A 13,337-nucleotide genomic window follows, 5' to 3' on the forward strand; every position below is an offset into this window, starting at 1 on the left:
TCCATATATAAAAATGCTGGAATTGCGTTTGGTCTGATTAATTCAGCAAAATTTGGGTTGTTAATTAATGATGCATTAAATGGAAGGCAGAAAAGTTAGCCCTGATATTTCTTAGAAAGTTATGTTTTATTCTCAGAATGCATCTGGCTGATGTTGTTGAGTAAGGACTGGTGAGATGTAAGTTTTGGGGACGGAAGGACTATCCTTCATTTAGACTTCTAAAAACCTATGTGGGTATAAAGTACATGCGCTTTTGGTGCAAGAATTGCTCACTGCTTGGCATCCATTTCCTGGCAGTGGGATATGCATTTACAAGCCCCTTTTCCCTCCAAGCTCCAAGGGATTAAGAATGCACCAATTCTTTGAGCCTTGGGACTCGATTCTGTACCACTGAAGTCAATTGAAGCTTTGTTATTGACCTCAATGGGCAGAGGCTCAAACCTCAAAGAACACATTATGCGATACATGGTTTTTTTTTCCTAAAAAAAACCTTAGCGTTTTGACTGATAGAAAGAAACTGAAATAGAGAGGTGAAAAACAAACTCTGATCCCCCAGTTAGGCAACTGACTCTACATGTGAACACGGTGTAAAAGCAGACAGAATAACTGCACTGAGCAGCTGCATTTTGCATTAACATTTAGGCCATGAATTTTACCCTCTGACAACAGGTCTCTAATTTACGTACCTGAAAACAATATGAATCAGGAAAAGCAGTGGGAGCTCCGTGAGTGAGTAGCCTGGTTACTTTGCGATGAGGCACAGATGCAGGCGCCCATCTGTACATCTCCAGGTTGCAGAATTTTCACTACTGTTTATAACTCTCCTCGTTTCTCTGACATTCCTTCACCTGCCTCCAGCAGCCTCTTCACTGAGTGCTCCCACAAGCCTGAGAACATTGCTGCGAGCAAATGAAAACCAAGACTACTTTCATAACCATTTACTGCTTATATCCTGAGTTGTAAGCAAGTTAATGACTGCACATAATAAAATGGATACTTTGTAGCCAAACATAGTCAATGGCTGCGCTTTTCCCTTCTAGCTTCAGCATTAATAACAAACTCTCTCTGTTTTTCTAAACTTAATCTATAAACGGAACAGCCGGGCCTGCATATACATATTCATGCGAAAAACCCTCAAGAGGAATTAAAGGCAATAGCACTATCCATCTTCCTTACATACTGAATGAATGAAGCACCGGCTCTGGGTTTTCAAAGTGTTACTGGTCACCTCAGTCACCAGCTGTTGTTTCATCCTTACCTGAATGATTTGCAAGCATATCACCTCTATTCAAAATGGCTTTCCAAATATATCCAGTGAGAATGTTTATTTGCTCTAATCCTCAGCACACCTCGTTTACCAAACACAGTCCTGGGGAAAGAAAATTCCTCCTGTCACCAGTACGCATAAAAGGGGGAAAGACGCCTTTCCTTGCACCTTCAGATTGAAGCTGAACATCAGCAAACATGCTATTTAGAGAGAGGAAAAGTGCTGCAGAAGTCTCCACGTACTAGTAGGGGTCAGAGCATCAACTCCCAGACAGAGAAACCTTTTGTAATAGGAAACCCCAAAACATTTTCTCCAAAGTCAGTACGATTATCACATCCTTGTGGTGTAGAATTGTTAATGCCGAGCAGCTAGTACATTTTATGAATTCATCACTTTGCTGTTGAACACTGGCATGCACTGATAGCTAGGCACAAAAAGCTCCAGCACTGTACAGAAGTGGCATTCAGCCTTTGACAAGCGAAGAGCTACTTTGTCATCAAACAGAGGCTCACAAAACCATGAAAGAATGAACCACATTTAAAACGGAGAAATGTGCACAGGCAGTTTATGCGAGAGTTAATACACTGCTCCAAACAAGTCAGCAAAATCCACAGCCAGAAACAGTGCACAGCCAAAAGACCCGGACTCATCGGCTATCTGTCACCTGTTGCAGAAGACCAGCTCTGTGTAAGTCAATACTGCCTGTATGCATGTGGGTGCACTCACACCTCTTTTTTGTTTCAAGTTGTCAGGGGGCAGCTGCCATATTACCTTTGAGACACCGTGTGATGTTTTAATCAAACGTCAGCAAGGAGCCTGAAGCTGCTTAGAAGCCACAATTGTGATACAACATACTGGGACACTGAAATAAGAAATATGACATCACCAATATAGCTTTATTTTTTCTTGCCCTTTGCATCTATTCTTTGTTGGGATGCTCTCTCTATGGCTTAACTTTTTGGAACCAATATAAAAAAAAAACAAAAAACAAACAAACAAACAAAAAAACACCACAACCAAGAAATACCCATTGAACAAGATAACCCAGCTTGTAGTTTGACTAATAACCTTTTGGTCAATTTTATACTTTTATACTGTCCAGCTGTTTAGATTAGAATAGCAAATGAATGGAATCATGAGATCACTGCAATCTAATCTCTAAAATTTAGGGTAAGAAGCTTTTGCCATTTTTCAAACACTGAGTTTGGTTAGAACCCAACTGTGTCAGGTTTTCCTATGCAAACTTGCCACTGCCATCCATGGGATTTATGAATATTTAGGGAATACATGGGAACTGGTTATTTTTCCTCTTCAGTTTTTTCACTGCTTGAAGAATTTGTGTCAGCCTTGGGGGCAGAGAGGGAAGGAGGAGAATGTGAGGGAATAGGAGCAGAGTTAGATAATGCTGTGTGCCAAATCCTTCCCAATGAACCCCTTGGCATGCTGCTGGTATGTTGGAACTGCTTCCAGAAGAGCTACATTTGCAAGTGCAATATCTGCAGTCCCAAATGAATAAGTTTTCTAACACAAATCCCATTCACAAATCCCATTACAAATAACAAATTATATTGCAATATTTGAGCATATACTCACAAAAACAGATTTTTTTTTTTTTCTTATTCTTCTTTCAAGAAAAGGAAGGAAGGATGTTCAGAATTCCCTTTACTGAAATATTTATTCCCACCGCAAGAGTGAAGGGCACATTTTTTGTAACCAAGGTCTCTATAAGATAAACATGAAACTCCAGCACAGCTGGTGCTTGATACTGGAAGTATTTATCTCTTGGAATTCTCTTTTAAGGAGATCCTTCATTAGTAAAAGAACCTTCTTAATATTCACTCTCAGATTGCTTCTACTATTTGGTTCAAGGCACTGCTTATTACTAAATATGTTATCTCGACATAGTAAGTTCCAGCAAATCTTAATATTTAGTGCTGAGGTTTCTGAAAGCTATAAATATTTGTTTTCAGAATAAAAATCAGAAAGACAAACGATACATTTATCGGGGTTTCTTTTATACAACCAAATATACAGACATACACCTAACTATTTTTTTTTTCCGCACGACATTCCACATTCATGCATTCTTTTCCATTTATCTTTTATGTTTTCATCTCTAAAGCAATGAGGCTTTCAAACATCACTATTTCACCTTTTGAGCCTAGAGGAGAATTTGTTCCAGAAACGGGAAAGGATGTACTAAAAGGATTGTTGAACCTGGCTGCAATGGGGTGATTTGTCTGCCTATTATTAGCAGCATCATAGCTCCCACAAAATAAGATTTTTCCACAAATGCGTGTTTTCATTCTATAACAAAGCTGAACATGTTGCCTGATCCAATCCATAAAGTCTGATCCTTCGAGCTTCATGCCAACTGTTGCCATTTCATTACTGTCCAAATGACACATGACAAGACAGAAGTGTCACTTGAAATACATTACAAAGAGATCTGCAGCTAGCTTTGAGACGTATTACTTTGTTGAGTGTGATTGCAACAGTGCAAAGGACTCTGAATGACTTGAAAGAACACAGCCATCTGATGGAGATGAACCATGCATTACTGTGACTGTGGAAAAGAATAACGGAACTTGTATCATCAAAATTGTGTTTGAAAATCTGTACAGATTTAGGATTGCAGAAGCAAACACCTCTTCTTTGTATATATCTTTTGTCAAAAACTGCAAGGGAGAGTCTTCTGGAAACTTCAACCAAATAAAACCAGCGGACTAATAGGTTAAGGTGATGATTGTCTTTTACTTTGCTGTAAGAACACCAATGAGGTGCTCTGCTTTTACTATTCAGGAGCAGAGGGAAAAACGAGCACACTTTCCTTCCTCTTTCAGTAAGAGAGGGCGCTGGGAAACATCTAATTGTTCTTTTCCATCTATCCTGGCTTTGGATTTTGCCCACCCACTCTGGCAACAGGCCTGCATAACCCCAGTGGCCTGTTGACAAAATGGTATCAGTCTTCATGGGAAAAGCTGCTACAAAACTCCACAAGCCAAAGCTGGACAGGTTTCATTTGGTTATGACAAGAAATACTGACTGTTTCAGTTAATTTTATCTGTTTTTATTTGCTGAGTCATTTGAATTGGGTTCCCCTGTGCTTTCTGAGCAAGCTCAGGTGTTTGTACCGTGCTGCATGGTTGACACTGGCTCTTCACTGAGATATTTCATGAGCTTCTATCTGTAGAAGTTCAGCTCAGATGCTTAAGGCAAGTCAAAAACTATGATAATCGTCTTGAATAAATGATGCTGGAAGCTGGTCTACTTTTGGTCAAGCTTTTTATAGGCAAGAGGCTTTTTGAGTCTGTCTGTTAGTGAAACCATGGGAGCTTCAGCAATCCAGACTGTTTCTGCATGTTGCAATTTACGGCATAGCCTCGTTACAGATTGTACATTGCGTTTGTTATAAGGGATTTTTTTATGCTGCCACTGCAAAACAATTTCTTGCTTCAGCAGCTCCCAAACTTAAATTTTAGCCTACAGTTCTCCATCCACAAAACACAGGATTAGCACGCAACATTGAAAACAATCAAATAATCATTTGGGATTCATTCATAATTATTTTAGGCTTGTAGAGACTGTGTGACAATGCTGGTTAAGAACTGCAGAATAGGGTATGTGGGAGAAGAACTTTATTACATCCCAGGAGCAACAGCACTGAAGTCAACAGTTAAAACATTTTTGCACTGGCTCCACTATGTTCATTCTGCAGAGAAAGTTTCCTCACACTGTAAATTGTTGTAAATTAGCATTAATCTGACTGAAACATCCTGAGACATCCAGTTCTCAGGCTAATTCTATTAGGCAGATTTTTCCACATGCTAGTTCGAAATGTTATCATATGATGACAAATGTAAGCTTTTTTTTATTGGATTTATGTAAATCCTTTTTTCACAGAAGCTGGTGGAAGGGATCTGTGGTTGCTTATTGAATCCACACATGGAAAGGCAGCACAAATACCTTGTGAGAGACTAGGTTTCCCTCAGCAAGCCCAAGCTTAGAACAACTGTTTCTGATCCACTGAATGCTTCTGTTCCTTCTTCCTATTACAGCTTCAGAGGAGAGGGCAGAAAACTTTCTACCTGTCTTTAGCACTGTCAGCTCATAAGTAAGAATGCAGCTTCAAAGAAGAAGTGGGAATGAAAAGAAGAACATGTGTAAATCTCCGCTCACCTAAGCACTCTTATTTGTTCATTTCCACTGTAGCTTGTACTATGGAGTTCGTACTGTAAACTTTAAGGGATTCTCATCCAAATGGTTTGCATTTGTTGCAGTTTTGATTAGAGAACTGACACACTAAAATATTCTTTCCTTGTAGCTGTACACAGGTGAGTGAGAGACAGAAGGAACAAGGAAATTCTATCCCAAGGCTACTTTCCATACTTGGAAACCAGAGCAGTAGGATCTTTAATCTCAGAAAGTGTGAATGCAAAACAAAAACACAAAACCCACCAAAACAGAACAACTCCAAACACTGAAATGTTCAGCTTCTAGCATACTCCATTGTTCAGTGCTGCTTTTTTTTAGTTCATTACACAGTGGGACTGTATTCCAGCTGTACATCTCAGGGCTCAGCTACAAAAAACTTCATAACTAGCGCTGCAGGCACAGTAGACCCACTGGCTGCAGTGGGGCTACTCACATCTAAAGTCATCATATACTAAAGTGCTTTGCTGGACTGGGGCCTCCATATCTCATACAAAAAAGCTTTCCTCAATGAATCTGCCAATTCCCCTTCCTAAAGGTCAAAGAAAAAGCTACTTCTATTTCCTGATGAACTTGGGGGACCTTTTAAAACACATTATATTCATTCTTTGGATATGTACTGAACATTAGTTGACCTTAGCCACAGGAGAAATAAAATAGTCCTAGGGAAGCATAAAAGCTAAGGGTTAATTACAACACCTTAGATAGAGACCATTTTCTTAAACTACTTTGTTCTTATTTATGTTGTTGTTTTTAATTCAAAGGCAACGCTCTATTTGGATGTGGAGATTCAAGTAACACTTTCCAAAATATGAAAAGCTAAATGCCACATTTACAATTGTTTCTGTAAAGGGTTGACTTTTATTAAAGTAACTGAGTAAATACAATTCTGAAGGTTTTGTTTCTCTTGTAAATTAAATGGTATGTTTGTAGATGGAAAGGTCAATTTTCAGTAAAGCTGAGCTTCAGAAAACATCACTTTTCTCAGCTAAATCAAAGGAGTTAATTAGTTTTACAGATGGAATACATAATATATAATTCTCTTATCTTTGTTTGAAAATCAATTGTTTATGGCGTAAAGAGGATATACTTGTCATCATTAGGTGTAAATGCTTTTTGCTGCAGCAGCAAATAGAGGCAGCCTACCAGAAGCAACTTCATAAACGTCAGACACTGAAATCCTCTGAGAGGAGCATATCCAAGTCATACCTGATGCCAGATTTGACATATTTAGCGAATTTATTCCATCTTACATGAAAATATCATTGCTTCTCTTAATTAAAAAAATGCACTAGGAAAATACTGCTAGGCACTGAAACTGTAGCTTAATCCCTTTTCTTGTTCTTACTTTGGATCAGTTTTTTATACTTTGGGCAGATAATTACTGGATTAAAAGACAGCACCTCCTAACTCTTTAACAGGCCCTGTCCTCCCTCTTTGTACAGATGTGCAAAACCAAGGGAGAAAAGGGAATAGTATTTACTATCTCCCTAGCATCCACTCACACAGCATATATACACAAAGATGGACTTTCCAGTGGGTTTCATGAGTGTCTCCAGAAAAAGACTTGGAGTCAGACACATGGAAGATGTTGGAAGAATTTGGATCTCTACTGCAAAGATGACTGCACAGAGATAACCACCACAGCAGAGTGGCTGCAAATTAGTTTTCTTCTTCAATACCTATGGAAGATATCCAGACGTTTCTTATAGAACTCACTTTCCCACAGAGCTCTGTACAGGTTACGTGCTATTTAGGAGCTGTTATTATTTACATTTAGAGAAACATCTTTTCATAGAAATCTAATCTCATAAATTTTCCCTTCCGATAGATCTGCACCACAAATTCCACATGCCCTTACCTTCTCTGAAGCAGCAGTACTTGCTTTATTTAAAAGTCATTTAAGTGTCATTATAGCTCCCTTTCTCCCTATGAGCAGAAAAGATCTGGTGTTGATATTTGTTCTCACAGAGGGTGCCACATGGGGATAAAAAAAAAAGAAAAAAAAGAGAGACCATGATGAAATTGTCTGAATGGACAAGTGAAAATAAAACAGATGATGCTGAACACTGAGATTTGTAATTCATGACATGCTGACAAAAGACTCCTTCACTAAAAGGAAAGAGAAACCTAAAAGATTAACGTAAGAAAAAATTACAGGCAGTTTTCCAAGCTGCTTCACTTCCATTACTAGCTACGGTGCCCAGTTCTTCACAGAGGTTTTGCCACATTTAAACTTGGCTGCTGTTACAGATAATCTAACCTTTAATTTGCACAGAACAATATTAAACTGAACAAAATTCTCCTTGTTCTAGCAGAGATCTGGATCAAAGCAATTCCAGTCTTTCGTGTGTACCAGATTATTTCCTCTCAGAGACAGAGGTTAAATCACAGCTTCTCCAGCAGGAGCAAGTCCACACTGCTCTCTTGCAGCAGGCTCTAAAGTGATTCCAGCACTACCAAGACTAACCAAACAGCTTTGTGCACCAGACGAGTGATAACTACACAGATGTAATTTAGTAACCATGTTTAATGTTCTGGCCTTCTGTTCAATTTTCTGGAGGAATGCATTCTCCATATCAGAACGCTTTTGATGAGTTCAAATAGCCAAGGATGCTATTTGACTTCATCTAGGTTGAAAGTAAAATGGCACGTTCCATACTTTGAACAATGACTCCTGTTTAAAAACATCTCTGGCCAGTACATACATACAGAAGGTATGTGAAGAATATGGTATGATTGCTTAGCTATTACACATGGACTTCATACAGAACTCTGAGGAACAGAAGGGATACAGAGCTAGACATAGAGATACAGAATCTATAGACACTGGGAGTTAAAGCAGAAGACATGAGAACATCACTTTTCTGATGTTCTCAGTGCTTCAGATCCCAACCTGCTCTTGCCACACACAGTCTGCTTACTGCAGTTTCACAGCAAGACTATTAGCAACATTATGCTCTCCTTGTGCCTCTCTTTACCTATACACAGAACAGCTCTATGGCAAACGTGTGCCCTCTAGCTTATTAAGTGGATCATTTTAAAAGGTACAGCCCCTCAGGTAGTATTTACAGATGTTGAAATAGATAGAAAGGTTGTAAAGGATACTAGAATTTTGGGACTGCAGTGGAAGTTCGTTTTAAAGTGAAAAATCAGCAGGCACAAGTAACTAAGCTCTGCCAGAGCAGCCAATATATCATAGCAAAACACTGAGCTGAATGAATGCTGGAAACTTCAATCAGATATTGCTCATTTAAAAATGGAGCTGTGCAACAGTGGCCCTATCTCTTGTACTCATTTTTCTTGGAGCAGCAGTCTGACATTTCAAAAGATGAGAAGTACCTTTCAGCTTGAATACACTCAGAAATCTATCTGTAAACACATTTGGCCTCATCTTGAGAAATGTCAGATCTCTGGAATGAACAGTGTGGGTACAATACTTGTGTCAGTATTTAGACAGTCACATATAAGAGAGCAAGCATGGTTACAACCTTTAATACTAGACTTTGTTGCAAGTGGAGTAGTTATGAAAAGAAAACGCACCTTACTACAGGCCAACAACTTTGTCCTGCTTCACAAAACAGTAGCAAAGATAAGCAAATGATGGAGTCACAGGAGGGAGAGAAAGCATCTTTCACCTCTTTCCCTGTCTCATTGTATTCAGGTCTCTGCATTGTTCTGTTCTTGGAAGAATCCTTTCTGACACTAGATGATAAACGTAGTGTTCATTTGTCACTGATATTTGTTGTTGGGGTTCAAATACTGACACCCAAAATCAAGTCCTTGTTGTGTTAAGCATTATACACAGAAAAAGTAAGTTTCTACCCTGGAAAGCTTGCAGACTGGAGACAAAGCAATGTGAAGTGAGTGACAGCCTACAAACAATGGCAGTGCCGCTGCTTGACCTGTGAGTTTACTGCAGTAGTTTTCAAACTAGAGTTCTTGAGTCCCAAGGGCAGAGGTCCGTTACCAGAGATGTCATTCCCTGGTACTGCACACAGAGAAGAAGCACATGGCTCCTGAACTTAGGTGACTTATTAATGCCAGGGAACATCACCAGCAATCCAATCCACATGCAGTACTACGCTGTATTTTTCCTAAAGCAATTCATTCTCTTTCAGAGAATAAAATTTCCACCGACTCAATGAAATATGCTAAAATTGCTGATAATGGCTTTGCTTAGGATTAGGTGGGAAGCCATTATATCATAGTTTACACAGTTAATGTCCAGTATCGAGTGCACACATTGCAATGTATAATAGAATTGGAAAAAAATTACATTCAGATGCATTTTTGTTCTGTATTTTTAATAACATCAATATATCAACCTTTCTAATATTCTTTTTTTTTTTTTTTTTTTAAATGGTTGAGTGCATCTATTTGGTATGTTATTGTATTCAGGTAAATATTACAACATAATTTGGCAACTATTATGTTCAAGCTGGAATGCTCTTATTTCTAATCCCACTGCTTCTTCCCTTAAAACATCATCTTGTGCTAATGCCAAGGAGCAAAAAGAACAACACACAGGAAGTCTACAATCGCTCTGAGAACACTCCCTGGCTTGTTCATTCTCCATAAATGGGATGAATGCCTTCACAAGGACCGGCTGGATGGGGTTTTGAGTAACTTGATCTAGTGGAAGGTGTCCCTGCCCATGACAGAGGGGTTAGAATTGGATGGTCTGTAAGAAGGAAAAATCTTCCGACAGAAATTGATAGATTCAATACGATCTATCCCACATACCTTCTAGTGGAGTGAGTCTGACTGAGAACTGCACATTGTGCTGCAGCCTTGCCTGCAGTAAAGAACTACTGGGTGCAGCTGTGCATGGCAAGATGGGGAGCACACCCATATCAACCAGTGTGGGCTGGCACTTCTAAGTATTCAATGAACTTCAGCTTGGCCTGGAACTGAAGAAACCTCTCATTCACATGTACTGAAAAATAAACTTTGTAAGCCACCAAAGTGGGTCGTGGATCTTATTTCAGTGAGGTAAATGCATTTGTACAGTATTTACCTACCTCTAACATAATACAATTTTTATTTTTTTTTAGCTGTTAGATACACTTCATTTTATATCTCAGATTTCAGTCTCCTTGATTTACCAGGATTATTAGGTAATGGAACTTCTTTGATCCTTTAAACCAAACTGAAATGGAAGACAGACTTGGAAAGCACTACCACAGATGAGATTTGGCAAGGAATCAATATTATACAGTTTAAATATGTATTAATCTGTAGCAGAACTAAACCATTTTAACTTTCTATACAGATATTATTTTACCCTTGTGAAAGTGTATAAAAAGTGCATTAAAAGTGTCTATTATGGACTTATTTTGCTGAATGTTATTTATGGTACACTTACATCACTGGGGAAAAGCAATAGCTGGTGATATCTGCCCAGGGAAAAATTATTGGGTGGTGGTTTCAAACAAGCTTGAAAGATATAGACAGTCAATTCCCAGTGAACTGGGAGTTATGACAGGAGTTCTGGCTCTAAATCATAGTAGCAGTTTTGAAAATCTAGTTCCTCCTTCCCCCCTTTATCTTTAACTAAATTCATTTTATCTTTCATTTGCTTATTGTGACTTTCTCAGGCAATTTGAAGCTGCTTCAGAAACAATAACAGGCAAAATATACACATGCAGCCTTCCACTATTAGAGGTACTGCATGCTGAAGTAGAGTCAGGCTCATGGCCATCTCTCTAATTCACTCCATTATTGGACTTACAAGCAGTGCTTTCATGTTACGGACCATCAAGTGCTGATGTGGAGGCAATACAGAATGTCACTGAAAGAAGTTGGTGTACTGGACAGCTGCGCTTACAACCAAGCAAGTACACTCCTGAGCTCCTGATCAAACTGACCAGCATGGCTTTGTGCCTTCAGCCCATGAAGGCTGATGGCCCTACACAGCACCTCCCAGTGAGGACCCATAGGACTTTGGTTTTGCTTAGCTTTAGAAAAAAACAGCACCTTCCTAAAGTGGTGGAACACTGGACCAGATGATCTTGAAAGGTTCTCCAACCTCTTACTTTAACAATGCTGATCGTATTGATGAAACAATAAATAATGTGAATTTATCTTGTGGATAACTAAAACCAAGCGCAGATCATTTAAATGCTTCTGCTTTGAACCAGCCATTTCAATTCCAATTTCCTCTTAGTAAAGAGCTCTAAAATAAGAAGTACAAAAATAACTGCAGAGCGCCCTTTACTTCTTCTGTATAATCTAGAACAGCCATCCACAGTGGACACTTAATGTAGCAGAATAAAAACCTCTGTTCTTAAGAAAAAAAAAAATAGTACAAAAAACATGGCATGGAGAAACAGATGATATAATTTAAAATTAAGTTCTAAGTCAAATTGAAAACAAACAGTATTGAAAATAACTAGAAAAAGGTTTCAAGGCAAGGGGATGAACAAGTAAACTTGACACCAGAGAAATGCCTAACAGCTGCATGTATCTGTAAGTTCATTTTAGACACTGATGCTTCTGCACTGTTCAAGTATAAGTCCAGTTTATTGCACTTGTTTCCCTCCGTAACCAGCTCTCCTTTGTTGAAGACTCATTTGTACACTCTCTGCAATTACTAGCATCACTGCTTAGCATTTATATAATAGCAGTATGGTCATATGAGATCAAGAAATAATGGACGTACAGCACATCCAGAAAGAAAAATACTTCTCCAGAGATGTTACCAATGCTCACATCTTACTGTCTGTGATATATACCAGTCTGGGAAAAAAAAGTCAGAAGGCTGCACACATGTGAGAGAGATGAATAGATGAGACAAGCAAAGGTGTTATGATTGCTGTTCCCATTTTGGAGGCAAAAAGCTGAGACTGAAAAATAGACTTGTCCAAAAGTTCTGAGGGAGTAGGTGACAGGATAAAACTGCCAATGAATCCTAAACCAAGACATTAGCTCTAAAATCAGGGAGAACCATTTCTGCAAGAAAAGTTAATATAGTTAAGCCTGAAGTTATTTAAAATGATTTAAAAAACCACATCAATTTTTGCAACAAAATATTGAGTGGTCTATTAACTTTTTAATGCCTTTTTCTCTTTGCTTGCCAGTCCAAAAATATATGATTACTCAAAAATGTACTTTTATTCTACTTGTTTTCCAATACCAAAAACTGATCCTAAGTCAAAGTTATGAATCACTGATTCCATCTTTTCCTTCACTTGACACGGGCTGTCTGCTTACTGAAATATTCTCCTGTTCTCATCTCTTTGCTAGGGTGGTTCTTCCAACCAGGGTACAATTTTTGTCTGTGGGTGTTACACAATGTGCACAGAAAAGAGCTGTATAATATGGAATATAGAAATGGTGTATAATAGGAAAACACTTCAGCCCTGTTGCAGAGGGGGATGTGTCTGCATTAAATTGTTAAGTCTGCTTTGCATTTGGGCTAACATCAATATTGTGGCTTCGTTAGTTCTTACTTGGCCCCTGGGCTACCTGCCATGCTATATATTCTTCAGGAAGCTATATTTGTTCTGAAATTTTAGGACTTAAATTAAACATATTTGATAATAGATATCTAGAAGCAGTCTTTTCTGGATATCATCAATGCACAATTGAAATTACATGATTTCAAGAAAATAAAACTTGGAAGAAGTTTTCTTAGTGTTATTATATAGAACACCTGCCAAAGGTACAGAGAGGCAGAGCTCTGCATCCATCACATATGGCGATATTTTACATTTTAAGATACAGTGGGTGAGATCCTGATGACAGTGTAGTGACTAGCAAAGCTCCCACCCATTCCAATGAGGTTAGAATTTCAGTCCATATGTGCACCAGCATGCAAAGCTAGTAATGTTTATAGCATCCATGGTGAGCTGTA

The 13,337-nt window shown here is 38.6% G+C and overlaps 1 protein-coding gene across 1 annotated transcript in view; it reads right to left on the reverse strand.

Annotated features, from left to right (window-relative positions):
* Positions 1 to 13,337, reverse strand: part of GRIA3 (glutamate ionotropic receptor AMPA type subunit 3) — a 280,633-nt gene that overhangs the window by 147,039 nt on the left and 120,257 nt on the right. The window contains exons 4-5 of the mRNA XM_015860743.3: positions 1,259 to 1,369; positions 687 to 899 (exon numbers count right to left, since the gene is read on the reverse strand). The gene's annotated coding sequence lies outside the window, so the exon portion shown is untranslated. The remainder of the gene's footprint in view (positions 1 to 686; positions 900 to 1,258; positions 1,370 to 13,337) is intronic.

Source organism: Coturnix japonica, chromosome 4 (genome assembly GCF_054131305.1).
Source record: "Coturnix japonica strain WE chromosome 4, WE-NBRP24, whole genome shotgun sequence".
Classification (NCBI taxonomy): Eukaryota; Metazoa; Chordata; class Aves; order Galliformes; family Phasianidae; genus Coturnix; species Coturnix japonica.